This window comes from Pteropus alecto, unplaced genomic scaffold (assembly GCF_000325575.1).
Source record: "Pteropus alecto unplaced genomic scaffold, ASM32557v1 scaffold109, whole genome shotgun sequence".
NCBI classification, from domain to species: domain Eukaryota; kingdom Metazoa; phylum Chordata; class Mammalia; order Chiroptera; family Pteropodidae; genus Pteropus; species Pteropus alecto.
Genome location: NW_006494608.1, coordinates 8,954,605 through 8,971,867, shown reverse-complemented (window position 1 = coordinate 8,971,867; position 17,263 = coordinate 8,954,605). Strand labels below are relative to the sequence as shown.

Below are 17,263 nucleotides of genomic sequence, written 5' to 3'. Positions count from 1 at the left end.
AAATATTAAAAGTGGATATACCTTTTGACCCAGCAATTACACTTCTAGGTATTTATCCAAAGAAAATCAAAACAATAATTCATAAAGATCTATGCACTCTAATATTCATGGCAGCACAATTTACAATAGCCAAGATTTGGAAGCAATCTAGGTGCCCATCAACAGATGATTGGATAAAGAAATTATGATTCATTTATACAATGGAATATTACTCAGCCATTAAAAAAAAATGAAATCCTACCCTTTGCAACAACATGGATGGACCTCGAGGTATTATGCTGAGTGAAATAAGTCAGAGAAAGATAAATACCATATGATTTCACTTATATGTGTATCTAAGGAACAAAAAGAACAAACTAATCAAAAACAGATTCACAGATATAGTGGACAATTAGGTGACGGACAGAGGGAGGGAGATTTGGGGGACTGGGAGAATAGGACGAAGGGTTAAAGAAGTACAAATTAGTAGCTGATGGATGGTCACGGGTATGGGGAGCACGGCATAGGGAATGAAGTCAGCATTAATACATTGGCTGGGTGGAGGGTCAGGAGAGGGAGAGTGCAATTGGGGGGTTCGTTTTATGAACTATATAGATGTCTAACCGATGTATTGTACACTTGAAACTAATTAAAATAAATAAATTAAAAATAAAAATTAAAAAAAGAGAGATCTTTAGTGGTAGCTGCAGGATGATTTCATGTTTTTCTTTCTTGAGATACTATACTCTCAGGAACCTGAGAGCTTGCTGGGAGAGCTTGCCTACTCCTAATTTCTCCATGGTTTGTGGAGAGATAGTGGATCTTTAAAAAGTTCAAAATAATGAAGTTTCAGTACCAGTGATGGAAAGGAAGCATCACACTCCATTCAAAGTCAAAGATAATTTTTCCATCAGTGTCATCACTGCCTCCTTTTCCACTTCCTTTCTTCCCTTTCCCTTACCCTGCAAAGGCAAGGACTTGCTGCCTACAACCATCCAATGGATAGAGACACTCAGGTAGATGTCTTAGAAAGGAGAATGGATAGAAGAATATGCCTCCAGCCTCTTAATTCGCTAGAATGTTGGCAGCCTATAAATTTTTTTTCTAATCTGAGAGAAGATCTCCTCATGGCCAGCTTCTTTCCTGAAAGCCACAACATGTCTCTCTCTCATTTGAATCTGAAAACTGTTAGAATTCTCTGTGAGTCCAAACTCTATTACAGACGAATTAATAACCTCCGTCACGGCTACTTATTTCAGTTCACTTTGACATGGTACTATCCATGACCAAATAGCTTTTTCACTATTGGCTCTTATAATTTTTCAAAACTCGGATATCAAAAGAATTCTGCTGCCTCTGGAAAAGAAGGCATGTGGCTGTAAAACATAAAACAAAAAATGCCCTCTAGAGAACAAACCCAAGCACTTTGTTCCTGTACCTTGTTTTACTACTGTAACTTTCCCTCTTCATTTACTAGACAAGGAGGATCTATTCTGTTTTGCCCATAATCAGTAACTTATAGAGCAGAAAAATAAGATGCTCCACAGATAAGCTGAAAACGTTTGGAAAGCTAGTAGACACGATTCAGCAATCGCTTATATTTGAGTACATAAAAAAGTCCTTTGGTGAATATCTGACTGGGCTAAGAGGTATGTGTGACCAACAAATGCAGATCTCACAGATATCTCGTGAGCTGACCATGAGTCCGTATCAGATCCTGCTGTTTTCTAGCATTTGTAGGATGTGGTCAGCTGCACAACTGGATGGTAAATGAAGCATATAGTTTTCCTCCTGGAGAAAGAGGAGAAAACAGAGGAGAGGTGGGAAATGTCTATCATAGAAAACTAAGTGTTAAAATCAAAATGAAAACAAATAAGCAGAAAGACTAACATTGCCTTCTAGGGAATGAGACATGGAAAGTTGGTTATTCATTGTGAAGAAATTTAGAAAGTACTCTAGTGATATTTCTGTCTCTGGATCTACCTCTAGATGTCAGTGATGAAAAAGCAATATTGCCAAAGGTAATATTATGTCAGGGAGAAAATCAATAGCAGCCACAAAAGGGTAATAAATTTTTCTAAAGAATAATTGGAATTCACACTTATAAGATTGTAACAGTCCTCAGAGCAACCAAGAAGCAACTAGGCGGCCCTGCACTCACAGCTGACCAGACAGGAGCTAAGTTTGGTTTGGTTTGCTTTTTTAGCAACTTGGCTCCAATGAACTGGTCTTGTCTCTCACTGTGAAAGATTATAGAGCTGCCAAGTTGAATATGATAGAAATATAACTTCAAAATAGAATTTAATTCTCCTTCTAGTCTCATTTTTGAAATTGCTGAACCTTTTTATGCTATCCCCTTTAGGAGAATGTGTTGTCCAAACTGTGATGGTGGAGGGAGCACTGCTTTAAGGCTTTTGGATCCATTAATAGAAAATCTAGATGCAGGAAAAATTAGTCAAAGGTCAAGATGAGGTCACCCTGAGAGGGGTATGGTACAGTAAAAGGGAGCATAAAGGTTTGTTTCTTTTCTTGCAGAGGGTGCTGCCGAGATAGGTGTTCCCGCTTCGTGAACTCACTGAGCTTAGACGTGTAATGTGCATACATTTCTGTACATACTACAGAAGTATAATACACAATATACTTCAATAAAGCATTAATGTTAGACAGACTTTGCATTCTCTTGCCAAATTTGCTCTAAATAGCCAATGGATTTGGGGGAGGTCACTTTAGCCCTACAAAATGAGAAGCTAGACCAGATGATCCCAGCCCTGAAGCTTCCCAATGCCGTCATCATTGGCACATGATGAATGCATAGCATTGATATTTCTTCTATTAATGACTTGAATAATAATCAGAACATGGACAAAGTTACTACAGGCCTTCCTAGAAAAGGCAAAGCATGGAAGGCTGTGTAAATTTGCCACATGGGGAATGATGTAGAATAATTGGAACTACAAGGCTCATGTTGATATCAAAGAAGTAGGATTAGGGTGCTCTCAGTGTGGGCTCCTACTTTAAAAGCAGATGTTCATCACACAGCTAGCGATGTGTGTGATCACATTAAATTTCAAAGCCAATGCTTCTTTAATAATTTCTTCTTAAATTTAGCTGCTGGAAATTATGATTCTGTTAAAACACACTACAGGAACTTCCAACCAATCCTGCAGTTGGGGTTACAAGCTGTTCCTTTCCTTTCTTGTTTAATATACCGAATTTAAAGATGACCTGTACAGTGACTGATTGACAGCTAGGAAAAATCAGCATCTATATCATCAGTGAAAAGTTGCCAATCACATCTCACATGGATGGGAAAAGTCCAGAGCCTAGGCTGGAGGACACTTGCTGGAGAAATTACTGTAACCTCCATTTGCTAAGAAAATGGACTATACCTAACTCTGTGTGGGTTTTCCTACAACTCGAGTCTCTTAGAAGGCAAAATATGTTTAGTATTTTGTTCTACTAAATATACTATATTTAGTTCTACTAAAGAATGCAGAAGGGAAAAATAAATGATTTTGATAATCCACTGCACAATCAGACTAGGTGGTCAGCACTTGGATAATGTATCCACAGGGAAATTCTTAAAATCTCTTTTAAAGTCTCAAAAGTCACCTAGATGTGAGTCACCTGATTCTACTAAACCACTTGCCTTTGTCCCTCTGGAAACCATTCTGGAAAACCAGGCCAGACATGCTCTCTGATGGCCAGTCCCTCTTCTGAATCCCAAGAATAACCCTTTGATATAAACATAGAAGTGCATTATTTAGTCTTCTAGCAAACATAAAGGGAAACAATGAAATGAAGGAAATGCAAATCATGAGCTGCCACATAAGATCCTAATTACCATAATTTGACCCATCCTCCTTCCCACTGCCGGAAAGTTAGCCTTCTGGATGAGAGGGAGCCAAACCAGCTAGATAACAGCCTTCTGTTCTCTCTCCCCATCCCTTGCCTCCTTTCTTTCTTCTTCTCTTCCATAAATGATGTTCATTAAGACAGTGATTCTTCTAACCATTTGTAAGCCTCAATTGTATTAGTGAAAGCTTTGCATGACTTGATAAAATGAGCTAAAGAAAAGGAATAGGAAGAAAAAAAAAAAAGTAGACACATGCTGTCTCTTTATCCCCCAAAGCAACTGTCAGTTCCAGAATATTTTCCTAGAACCTGTCAGAAATTTCTCTGGAATCATCCTTGTTAAATAAAACGACAGTAAGTCTAAAAGGTCCAGGTCTTCTATGAGAGGGTTTTAAAAAATATGAGTAATTCAGAAAAGGGCCAATTCAGACTCCACATGTCCAGTCACATCAGTAACACCATGCCCTCCGCCCACACACAGCTCCGGGAATGTTTCTATTTCTTAGATTATGCACAGCTTTGCCTTGTCCCTGACTCTTCCCAAACTACTTGAGGTGGTAAATGAACCAGCCTGGGAGACACAAAATGTGTTAACTTCATGCCTATTAAAATTCACCAAAAATATGCCCATTAAAATCTGGATCTAAATAGCACACCCCTGCCCACATTAGTGCTGACTCTTCTGCCTTTTTCTATGACAAATGCCATGGAAATGGGCTCTGCTGTCACCCTTCAGCTCATGTACAGCATGTGATGGAATGTTTCAATGGCAGCTTTAAACCAGCTTGCTGAGACTTCAATAGTGCAGCCCCAATTTAGGACTCAAGCAACCAAGTCATTAAATCACAAAGCTCACAGCTCTGTGATAGTACGTGCAGCTAACAGATTAGAGGGACTGCTCCACTGACCTTTTGTATTATATAGCATTTGACCATGTGGGCAGCTTCAATTTCAACCAGTGTGTAGGTAAGATACAATTTAATGATACAAGGGCACATTTTGAAGAAGCAAAATGTCCTTGAGAAGTCAGTCTCCTTAGCATTGATGTAGGGGTTGCCAGTGAAGGCCAGGAATGGACCAAGTAGTTGGAGGCAGAGAGTAGAAGTTCAGCAAGCCATATTGGAAGGTCACGAAGTCAGTAAGCAAAGGGGGGAATTCATGAGATATTATGAGTTCGAGCCAAATTTATAATCTATATCCAAGTGAAATGTGACAAGAAGGAGAAGCAGCCAGTAGGGAGTGAATCAAGAGCTACAAATAAAGCAGGAAGGACATGATAGGAAATCTAGTTAAGCAGATATATTATTTTGGATACTTTCAGCTGCAGGTAACAGAAAATACAACTCAAAGCGCCTTAAACAATACGGACATTGTTTAACAAAGAGAACTGGAAGTCAAAAGGTAGGGGGGGCTTTACGTCTGGCTGATCCAATAGCTAATCATTTCATCAGGGACCCCGGTTTATCTCACTCTCTGTTTTACCATCCACGGTATCAGCTTCATCCTGAAAACAGTTTCCTCTAGGTCACAGAATGGCTGCAAGTAGCATTTGGGTTTCCATGCTTTCTCCCTCACATCAAAGCACGGGAGTTACCTCTAGAAGAATGAGAAGCACGGGAGTTACCCCTAGAAGAATGAGAAGAAACTTTCCCCAAAGTCCCTAGAAACTTCTCATAGCATCTCATTGGCTTGAATTCTGTTTAGTGTTCTTTCCTGAGCCAATTACAACCAGGTTAAGATTATTTCGATTGACTTAAATGCATCAAGGCCCATTCCTGAAATAGGAAATGGGGTTGGATTTACCTAACTTAATGGGCAGCATGGGAGAGAGATAGATAACTAATCAAAGTCAGCATTCTCCTAGGAAGAAAAAAGAGATGTACCCTGTATGGGTGATATAACAATCTCTAATACCCTTCACCAAGTCTTTCCGGCTTTCCATCTTCCTGGTACATGATGGGATTATACTTCCTGGCTCCTAGAGGTTAGGTAAGGCCGTGAGACTTGTTGTAGACAATAAGTAGTGAGCATAAGTGATGCATGTCACTGCCAGGCCAGAAACTTATGGCCAGTGTAAGGCTTCCAGACCTACCTTTACTTCTGCTTGAGAGACAAGTGAATGCTCAAGATGCTAGCTGCTGCTTCAGTATATATCCCTGAATAAGGAAGCAAAGAGTGGAGCCCCTAGCCAACCCATGACAGAGATGAGCCAGAAATAAACCTTTGTTGTTAAAAATCACTAAGATTTTTTTTTTTACTCCATATCTTAGTCTATCCTAGATACTGCTATAAACAACATTCATGGCAACAGCTGATGCTAGCACTTGGAGTCTTGTCCTAAGTGGGGAGGTCATGTGAGGTGGATACCAGTATCACATACCAGTGAGGGATGGGTGAGCAAGTACTAGAGCCAGAAACAGCACAGTTTTCCTGAGACTTCCCTTCTATGGACAGAGCTGCCACTAGGATTCTTGTCCTCAAAAGAAACAAAAAAAGTTTATACCTAATTTATCTCTTTCAAGTAACCTAATGAACTGAAGGACATAGACACATGCTTGGCAAAAAGAAATAAAAAGGAATCTACTTTCTATTGAATTTTTTTAATTAAAGAAATAACTTTAAAATTTTGGAGAAAAAGAATTATCCAAATCAAGAAAATCTGAATTCATGTAAACAGTTATTTAAGATCAGCAATGCATTCATGGAAAAAATAAGCTACAAAGCAGAGAACAAAAATTTTAAGTCTCACATTTATTAAAATAAATTTCAGTTTTTGAAGTGCATTTGAAACGTGAAGTTTGTCACAAATTGGCATGCATATATAACTACACATATGCAATGTTTATTACTCTGATAAATAGTCTTACCATAAAATCATAATTTAATACCATTTCATCTACAATTGACTTTTTATTGAGATATAATTTACATACACTGTGTAAGCTTAAGGTGTGCAACATGTCCATCTGATATATTTATACATTGCAGTATAATTGCTGCTACAGTGTTAACTAATGCTTCTGTCAAGTCATATGATAGTGGGTATTTTTTTTTGTTTTGGGGGGTTTTTTTGGTGTGGTAGGAACAATTAAGATCTAGTTTCTTAGCAACTTTAAAATTTATAATACAGTATTGTTGTCTATAATACCTATGCTGTGCGTTAGATCTCCAGAACGTATTTATCTACTGGTTGCAAGTTTGTACCCTTAAAATATCCCCAATTCCCCCATCTCCCAATCCCTGGTAACCACCATTCTACTTTTAATTGTCTTTTTCTCTAAAACAAAAACATTTTTAAAGTATGAATGAATAGATAGATAACGTAAATTATCTTATAATCCTTACCAAGAAAAATAAGTGCTGTAAAGTCTCTGGATATTTTCTGATTGTTGAAAGCGTAGTTACCAAATTAAAATAGAAAAAGTCTCAAAAAGTTTTAGTGATTAATAGCTAAGATATCTCTTCCATATATTCTTCCGTATTTTATTTCTTTAAAAATCTTTAAAAACCAACTCCAGTCTTTGCTGCAGCTTTTTTTGGATTAACTCTGACTTGTGTATATTATAAAATGTTTCTAACCACCTCTACAATAATGAACTGTATGAAATTCTTTGGAGTAATCTGAGAATGATTTGGAGAAGTTTTTGTTGTTTTCCCTGAGATTCAGTGGGAATGGGATTCATGTTTAAGATTCAGTGGTCTTTTTTTTTCCTATAGATAATTTTTATTACTGCATTTGAAAATATTCTATTTGGCTATTGAAAGTTTCCAGAAGAGAATACCTGGGTAATGTTGATTAGGTCACAACCTTCAAAATATGTTATGATTGCATAGTGACAAGATGTTCATTTTTTAGATCTTTCTTTTTTTTTTTGCCATGTTCTAAAACGTAGTCATAATTCCCAATCTGAGAGCTATTTTTACTATCCTTTCAGAAATGAAGATACAAAGGCATAGAAATTGTTACTATGTTGTCTGCTGGCTTGTCAAAGGGCCCTGGCCTAGGAGCCAGAGGACCTGGGCTCTGGGTTCTGGTCTTGGCTGGCTGACGCTCGGGCCACGAAGTCTGGACAGGAGTAGATTCTCAGACATTTGCTGATGGGAAAGGTACTCAGCGCATTTACGTCCAGGCAGCCACACCAGCCTCACCTCAAAAAGTGATTTCTTTTCCTTGGACAAATGATCCTCGTGGGTCCGTCTGGTCAACATGGAACGGTGAAGCACCAGCATTGCCCAGTCAGTCCCTAGTGGTCAGTCCAGGGAGAACAGCATCCCAAAGCCCCCAACTTTGGCCTCCCTGTGTCAGGACAGTCAGGGAAGGGCAGCCTCTCCCGGGATCACCCTTGGGCATTTATCATTGTGGCATCTGGCCTCTCTACCCCCGCCTTAGGAGCTAGAAGCAGACACTGCTGACAAAAGGGCCTGCTGGGCGACGGAGCCATGGGCACCTCTCCTAACGATTTCTGTCACGCTGTTGCTTCTCACACACTGTGCCCTGAAGCACCTCGTTTTCCTTTTCTTTTACCTTGATTAATGCCCTTCATAAGTTTGCCTTCCCACAACTTCACCCTGTAGCCTCTGCCCAGGCATAAACTCAGCCGTCATGATCTCTGGGAGTTGTTTTCCATCTTCTTTCTTGGCAGTTGCATCAGCAGCCTTCCTCCTGACCCAAGGCCCTGTGGTGCTGGAGTTTCTTGTTCTGCTCTTTTGGTGACCTTCTTTGTGCAAGTGCAAGATGCCAGGTCCAGGCTTTGCCTTTTGTTGCTGTTATGTAAATGAGCTGAAGTTTTTACTAGTTACAAAAGCAGGTCATGAAAGGACTGCTGTCCCTAAACCAGGGATGTCCTTAAACCCAAGGCTGACGTTGCTTTCCCTTTGAAAACCTGCCTCATTGGTAACTGAATTCACATCCCAGTTTGCCCAATATACTTCTCTCTTATTTGAAAAGCAAAATAAACTTTAAGTATTGCTGTTTAAGTGAGGTTTTGTGAGTTTTCCAGGAGGCCTCACACTCTCCGGGATCTGTGTGTGACAGGCTCAGGCTCCATTCCTAAGTCAGAATGAGAACTTTCCTCCTGCCTCTCCCACCATTACTTCCCAGGGTGCTTCCAGCTTGTCTTCCTCAAGCCTTGCCTCCCTTCCCTCCCCTTTCTTGTGTTCTCCTTAAACTCATCCATTGTTTTAACCAGCATAACCAGCAACTCCAGCTACAACCACTCTTGACCTCCAAACCTTATTTCCAACTGCCAAATGCAGAATGTCCTGGAATACCTTAGGCACCTCACATTCAACCTTCCTAACTGAACCAATTGTCCCTTTATCTCCCCACCATCATCATCCAGCCTACCCAAAAACCTCTTTGAGTGTTCCTCAGCGATCTACTTCCTTTCCTTTATAGCTAGAGAGATAGTGTGGGAAGGAGGAGTCAGAGAAAGGGGTAAGAGTTGAGATGCTATAGTTCTTATACACACCCCCAACTCTGGGACCAAAATCAAGGAAGGTACAGGAGGCAGAGCGCAATAGAAACTCCAGATAAGTTCTGGAGGCCTCCGAGTAGATAGAGCCTTGGCTTGGCTTTCCCTGGTATTGTCATGATATACTTCTTATAAAGAAATCTACATTCATCTGGCACCTCAGCCATGGGCTAGAAGTAGCTGAGGGAGGTGTTCAGGTAGATGGGCCTAAAGATATGTTTCCAGTTTCCCAAAGGCATCTCAGAAGTTCCTTCTTATCCCAGAGAGGACCGGACAGGTTCTAAGAACACCAGTGGTACAGCAGAACCTTGCAATCTGGACAAAGAGGCCACAGAGTGTGAGGACTTTGAACTGGAAGGATGTGGCTAATATGATGAATGTAAGCAGCAGGTGACCCCAAGGACCAAACATGACCAGGCATACTGCAGGGACATAGCAGTCAGGCCCAGGACCAGCCTGGTCTAGCTAGGGCCTTCACAGAAATGCCCATTCCCATCGCCATGAGGACATATAAAATGTCCTCTATCCCCATACAAGGGGAAGTTGGAGAGCAAGATAAAGAGTAAATACTCTGAATGTTTGAGTGTAAGCAGCAGAGGTAGAGTTAACCTGAGAGGAACTGTTTTAACTTGGAAGAGAGGTTTCTTTACTCAGCACTAAGGTTTTCTTTAGTTTGTTTTTCTCTCTTACCACTGAGTTGAGAGCTATCAAACACGATAAAGGAGTAGACAATAAAAAAAGCTAGGGGGTTGTTTTCGCAATTTGAGTTGTAGTAGTAAATTTTTGACACTGTCATACAAAAATCGTCATTAACCCTTCTCCCCTACCACACTCTTTACCACCATCTAACAGTAGACTAGAGGCTGTAGACCAGCAGTCTCCAACCCTTTTGGCACCAGGGACCAGTGCTCCTATGAGAATCTAATGCCTGATGATCTGAGGTGGAGCTGAGGTGGTGATGCTAGCGCTGGGGAGCAGCTGCAAATACAGATTAAGCTTTGCTTGTTCACCTGCCACTCACCTCTTGCTGTGCAGCCCAGTTCCTAACAGACTGGTACTAGTCCACGGCCCAGGGCTTGGGGACCCCTGCTGTAGACTATACCTCTGAACTATCTCATTTGTATGTTCTATCCTTTCCATCCCCAGTGCCAATGCCAAGATTCTCCTGGTCATCGCTTACCTGGATGTAAGGGGTATACTGTCCTCCAGCTCTCCCCTTTTTCTAACTCATCCTCATCTACATTGCTGAATCATCCTTAAATACGTTGCTCTCAGTTTTAAAATCTCGGATAACTCCTTGTGACTAAAGAGTGATGTTCAAACTCTATAGCTGGTCCTAGAAGCCCCTTTCTAATCTAGTCCCACTCCAGCCTCTGCCCTACTGCTACTCCAACCTCTCTCACACATTGCAAGTTCAAGCCATAGCAACTATTTACCATTCCTAGAATAGACCAAGTGTTTTCACTTGCTACTCTTTGCACTTGTTATTTCCCCTGTTTAGGGTGCCTTTCTTCTGCTCTTACCAATTTCTAGTCCATCCTTCAAAATCCAGATCAAACATACCACTAATTTGACATCTTCTCCCTCTTCATTCCCCAAGTCAAATTCATCAGCAATTCCTTTGTTCCCTTTACACCATATATAAGCCTATGGAAACCATAAAGTACCAATTTCAAAAATTCTGTCCCATTCAAATAGAAGGAAAAACATTTGTGGACCACTTTCCTCAACTTCTGATTCCAAGGCCACGGCCATGTTTGCCAATCACTGTTAGCCCATTCTTATATTGGATCATGATCTTCAGTTTGCATATCTAACTGTGCACTAAAATTACAGTCTTAAGGAGCAGGAATCATATGTGTATTCATCTTTATAGCCACATCTTTCTACCATGGTCACTCCTTCCACCCTACTCAGCTTAATAGAAGGACGGCCAGCCTACTGGCAAATTAGAACTTCCCCACCCCATGATGGGTCCACTTCCACCCAGGGCAAAAGGTTGGAAAATAGAAAGAAGACTTGGTTTCAGCTCTGACATGCCCCCTTGGCTAGATGCCTTTGTGCAGTGCACAAACTGCCCAGCTATATGCAATAGTCCTGGGGACTAAGATATAATAAGGGCAAAATAAATCTTTATTGATGAATGAATTTGTCTAGGAAACATTCCCTACCTTTGTCCCTCTTATATTATATGAACTGTGTGCCTGTCATTTACATAGTTTTGGTATCACGCTATATCCACCAGTCAAATATTCTTCAAAGAGCCATTAATAAACTAATGTCAGGCTTAACCACAGAATCTTATTATCCTATGATTTGCAACATCATTGAAAAATTATTTACCAGCACTTTGTAGAGTACTCAGCACAGGCACTCAATATATGCTTATTAAATAAAACTGATATTATTATTTGAAAAACATTGTAACGCCTTTGATGGTTGCAATATAACTATTATCTCCAATGTGTTTCTGAAAATAAGTGAACTATATTCAGAGATTAGATTTTAAGTACCAGTTGACTAAATCATAAAAATAACAGCAACCCAAACATTGGTGGAATATTTGTTGCTTATTAAACTACAAATCTGTTTGTTCCTTGCTAATGTCTCTAACACATAACCAATTGGTGTGTGCACCTCCACATCCCACCCAGCATATCCATACATTCAGCCTTCGAGCCAACTTAGAGCCCAGGAAAAACCAGCAGAAGACTCTGGTGTAAGTTGAGGTAACTGGAAATGTTAGCATATGGCCCTTCATTTCTGGAGTGAGGGTTGGAAAGGGAGAAAGAGATTTTAGAATGTACAAAGGACACCATGCATGTCAATAAAGACTGTAGCCTACCTTGATTTTAAAAGCAATAAAGTATGTTAGCCATAAATCTACTCAAGAGAAGCTATAAATTCCTCTTCAGGATATGTATGTATTTTGGGACCCTTTTGTTTCTCTGGACTGCTAAAAATACCACAAAGTCAAACATGATAGGAAAGTGACAATTATGCAATCAACGCTATTCCTTTTATCTCAAACCTTGTGTACCTCATGTTAAGACAATTCACTATGGGCTAAAGATTTTAGGTAAAGTATTTATCAATGTAGGTAAAATAATTTGTCGATTCTAAATGAAACTGTGGAGGATTCAAATGTTACCTTCAGATGAGATATAGGATGTTCATGATACTAAAAAGTGTCAAATAAGTGTTAGTTTCTTTCTCTGTGTCAGGAATCTTTCAGTTGCAGATCATAGAAAACTTGATCCAAACTGGATAGAGCACGTTAGGAATAATTTACTTCGGGTATAGCTGGATCCAAGTCTTGTTCAACAATAGCAGCAGGCCTCAGTATGTCTTCTCGGTCCTCCTCCTGTTCTGTCACTTGCAGCCTTGGGCTTTACATCATAGTAAATGGAGGCAGCAGCTCCAGCCTCTAGGTTCTCTCTAATTTCTAGTCAGTCTGAAAAATGGGGGCATATCTTTGCAGGATTCCTAAGAAAGTTTCATGGTTTCTCATTAGCTCTTGTTGAGTTGTGCTTCCAGTTCTAAGCCAGTCACCAGACATGTGCTATTCTGAATGGCCAGGCTCGAGTCTCGGGTCCACATCTGAAGCTGTGGGACTTCCAGAGTCATTTTGGGAATGATGGAGAGAACCGTCTCTCAAAAAACTTCTAGGTAGAATTACCAGAAGAAAGATGAATGCATAGAAAGCAGAATAAAAACAGTACATATCTGCTATCCCTTTTTCTTCCTGTAATAGTCAGCCTCTAAGCGGCCCAGTTACCCTCAACTTCTGGTATTCTTCCCTTTTATAATACCCTCTCCTTGAGTGCGGGTAGGACCTGTGATGTGTTTCTAACCAATTAAATATGACATGTGATGTGTTTCTAACCAATTAAATATGACATAGTATTAGAATGTCACTTCCATGGTTAAGGTGAGTAAAGTTGTGACGTCCATCTTGCCAGCAGACTCTCTCTATAGCCTTCTGGGCTTGCATGCTTTAATGAAGCAAGCCACTGTGTTGGAAACGCCCACATGCCAAGGAACGGAAGGTGGCCTCTGGACAGGAACATTTCGCCCTCAGTCCAATAGTCCTTAGAGTACTGAGTTTTGCTAACAACCACTGAGCTTGGAAGTTTGTCCTTCCCCAGACGAACTTTTAGATGAGACTCTGGCTCTGGCTAACACCTGGATTGCAGTTTTGTGAGAGATATTGAGACAGAAGACACAGAAATGTGTGCTAGACAAATGTGTGCTACCTGAAGCCACTAGGTTTTTGGTATTGTATGCAGAGGTAGGTAACCAACGTACTTCCTTTTCTCTCCCACATCCCTTTCAGAATCTCTCCCAGATCTGTTCTGGTCTCTCTACCCAGGACCTAGTGACAATCTTGAGCAGCCAGAGGGCTTATATAAAAAGGCCTAGCTCTGCCTGTTCCTCATGCATTTCCCTCACTTCTGTGTACACTGACCTCAGTTGACTCTTCAGAGAAGCATCTGACTGGGCCAATTATCACAGGTTCTTCAAGTCTTAACCCAAAAGAGAGGATATTCAGTGACATGTTTTATTGATGTTATCTTGGGCCCCTCTGGCACTCCTCAAATTCAGCTGCAAAAGATAGGCCCACAAATAATGTGAGGGTGCAGAGCTGAATGGTATGGAAAAACTTTGGACTCCAAAATAACTGTTCCTCAGGAGAGAAGTGATTCAAATGAATATGTAATCCTTGTTCATGGCAGGTCATGACCGCCTGTGATGATGTAGACAATTGTCACCTGCTACTCTTTTAGAAGTCCTCTCCTACCTGGAGTCACCATGAATGGCCAGAGTTGACCTCCATGGTCCCATACCAGCCTTCTTTCTGTCTTTGGTTGCTTCCTCTTCCCCTGTTTATTTTGCTCATTCCAGCGATGAACAGCTGCAGTCCCATAGAGCTCAGACTGCAGTTGCACTGAGGGAGGATTCATAGGGCTGCACAAAAGCTTCCAGCCACCAAAGCACAAAGCCTTTCCTTCAGTCAGGCTCCAGCGTCTCCCAGCTCTTAGGAGAACTATAAACCTACATGAGGAGTCATAGTTCTTTTTTCCTGTGGGACTTTCAAGGCAGACCCCCAAACCCCATTTCTGCTCACAGCCATCTCTCAGCCCAATCACAGTTGTTAGACTAAATCCTTCGCCCTCTGGGAAATAGCATTTACCAGGTTTTACCCTTAGCCACCTTGCTTTATCTGAAACCTGGGCTTTAGTCTTCTGTGGATTCTGTGATTCTGCGACTCAGCATAGTATCTCCATCACATTTCACAGTAAACAATGATATGCTTTGTGATTTATGGATGCATTTATGGGTAATTAAAGCATGAGACTGACAATGCAGGAATTACTTCAATCCTTGGTGAAGAAACAGCTCTGCCTATCACATGGCTGTTGCTACATGCAAGCTTTCAGAAAAAGAACAGGATTAGGGAGGAAAAGCTCATTAATTTTTTTTCTCATTGACATTTAGGCTATTTGGGTCATAACCACTTGTAAGTTCTGAGTATTTATTTTGCTTGAGAGTTTTTTTTCCTCAGAGTCCTGATGCTATGTGCTACAAAGCATAATGATTCACTCATACTTAAGTTTCAATTAGTTCAGAACTGTGTTACTCATAGACTGTTTAGAGATGCATTACATCTTTTGAATTATTTAGTCAAGATAAAACTCATTTCGTTAGGGGAAATTTTTCTACGACAGCTTATCCCAAGAATCCTCAAATGGTTCTGGATCTCTACAGATTCTACAGATTTCTAAACTAAAAAAAGAGATTGCATTGACCCCAAAGTTGTTTTTGATAAAAATACAAGTGTGGATTATGGGAACCAAATATCAAAATTCTCTTTTCAGTAATGATACATGTGCTCTTGGTGACTGTGAACGCTTTCTCTTGAATGTCTACTAAAATGAAGAGCACTTAGGATCTTTTTAGGATGTTCATCCATTACGTTCTTCTATATGAACATCATCTGAATGTTTTCTTTTTCCTTTTTTCTTTTTCTTTTTTCTGGCGAGCAACCCTTGGTTGACCTCACAGATTGCAAGGACCTTGTCTGCTTACAGTCCCTTATTTTTTTATTTTTTACGCCTATAGCACCTGGTCTTCCTAGGTCTTCCCATCCAAGTACTAACCAGGCCCGACCCTGCTTACCTTCCGAGTTCAGAAGGGATCGGACTTATTCAGGGTAGCATGGCCGTAGACTGAATGTTTTCAACATGAAAAAAAATCAAATTGATTTAATTCCATTGACACTCTAGAATGGTATTTGTTAGTGCAAGGAGGTCCTTTTGCTTTCCTTTAGTTGTGAACAGAATATTTTTCAAGCACCAGTGGGGAATGAGGAAAGGGCACCCAGCAAAGACCCATTGTGGGCCATGCCTGAGATCAGGCATTTGCCTTCACCCTCCCAACTACCAGAGCCAGTGGCCTCATTTCACTCCCAGTGCTTCTCAGGCATTAAACATGCCTTTTGGATTTGTCTTCTCCTTTTCTCTGTCCTCTCCTCCTTCTACGTGTTCTTTCTAATAATTTCATTTATTCCTATGACTCTGTTGTGGGTTGAATTGTGTCCCCCGCAAAAAAAAAAAGATGTGTTGGCATCCTAAATCCTCAGTTCCTTAGAATTTGACGTTATTTGGATATAGAGTCTTTGCAGAGGCAATATGGCTAAAATGCAGTCATAAAGCAAGACATAATTCATATCACTGAAGTCCTTATGAAAGGGAAAGTTTGGAAACACCAACAGACACACACACAGGGAGAACCATGTAAATATTAAGGCAAAACTTGGGGTGATGTTTCCTTGGTGATGCTAAGGAATGCCAAATATTGCCAGCAATCCACCAGAAGCTAGCAAGAGGCCTGGGACAGATTCTTCCTCACAGCCCTCCAGAACTGTGAGGCAATAAATTTCTGTTATTTAAGCCATTCAACCTATAGTACTTTGTTATGGCAGCCCTAGCAAACTGAACTAGCCAATTTTTATTTCAAGCTCAAGCCTCTCTTCTGCTTGATTAACAAGGAATACACAGGTTTTTCAGAGTCATGTAAAAGGCTTATTTAGCCCAACACCTGGACCAGAACAAGTTCTCAATAAAAGTTAATGGTGCTGCTACTACTAACAATGATTAGGCTGATGCTGTTTGTAGTGGCAGAAAAAGAGAGAGAAGCAGCAGCAGCAGCAGGAGAAGCAAAAGAAGAAGCAGAAGGAAGAAGAAAATGAATTGATTAAGCCTGACTCCCCTCTGTGAAATACGAAAGATGTAAACAGTCTCAGTAGATATACATCTTTTTTATCTTTGTGCTTTCCCCACCCACCCAAAGAGTATAAATCAGACTCATTATTGAGTCTTCTAAAATGTTTGTCCTTACTGAACACCCTGGCAGACACTGGTATTTAATCACAAATGGACACCCTTGAGAGGAAATCATAATTCTTGGGCCCCTTCATGCAATCAACAGAAGTATTTTTTCTTGTCAGGTGATCTGGAACTCCACCTCATTAGCAAGCATTATACTCCATCCAAGCAGAAGGCGGGAAAGTGATGTGATATCACTACTTAAATCACTGTGCCTGTGATTTAAGTAGCTGTCTGACTCTCAGCCTACATTTCTCACCTTCATCCTGACTCCTCCTCTGATAGAGATGAGGAGGCACAAAACAGCAAACTATGCTCACTTACTGCAAGAACCGGAATGTCCAGGTTATTTCAAATGATACTATTTATTGACCACTTATTTCATGTTCATTATTCCAGCCGATCCCACCAACCCCCACTTCCAGCATGGAAGATTTATTATTCCCATTTCAAAAACTACCACCCATTTCACAGGTGGCTAGATTGCCCAAGATAACCTAGGTAGAAAGTGGCAGAGCTGGAATCTGAACCAATGCCTTTGTGACTGGCCTGCTTAGGGCCCAGTCC

The 17,263-nt window shown here is 40.6% G+C and overlaps 1 protein-coding gene and 1 pseudogene across 3 annotated transcripts in view; one reads left to right on the top strand and one right to left on the bottom strand.

Annotated features, from left to right (window-relative positions):
- The window catches only part of LHFPL3 (LHFPL tetraspan subfamily member 3), a 530,561-nt gene that overhangs the window by 380,982 nt on the left and 132,316 nt on the right, over positions 1-17,263 (top strand). The window lies entirely within an intron of this gene.
- Positions 15,423-15,539, bottom strand: LOC112473557 (annotated as a pseudogene).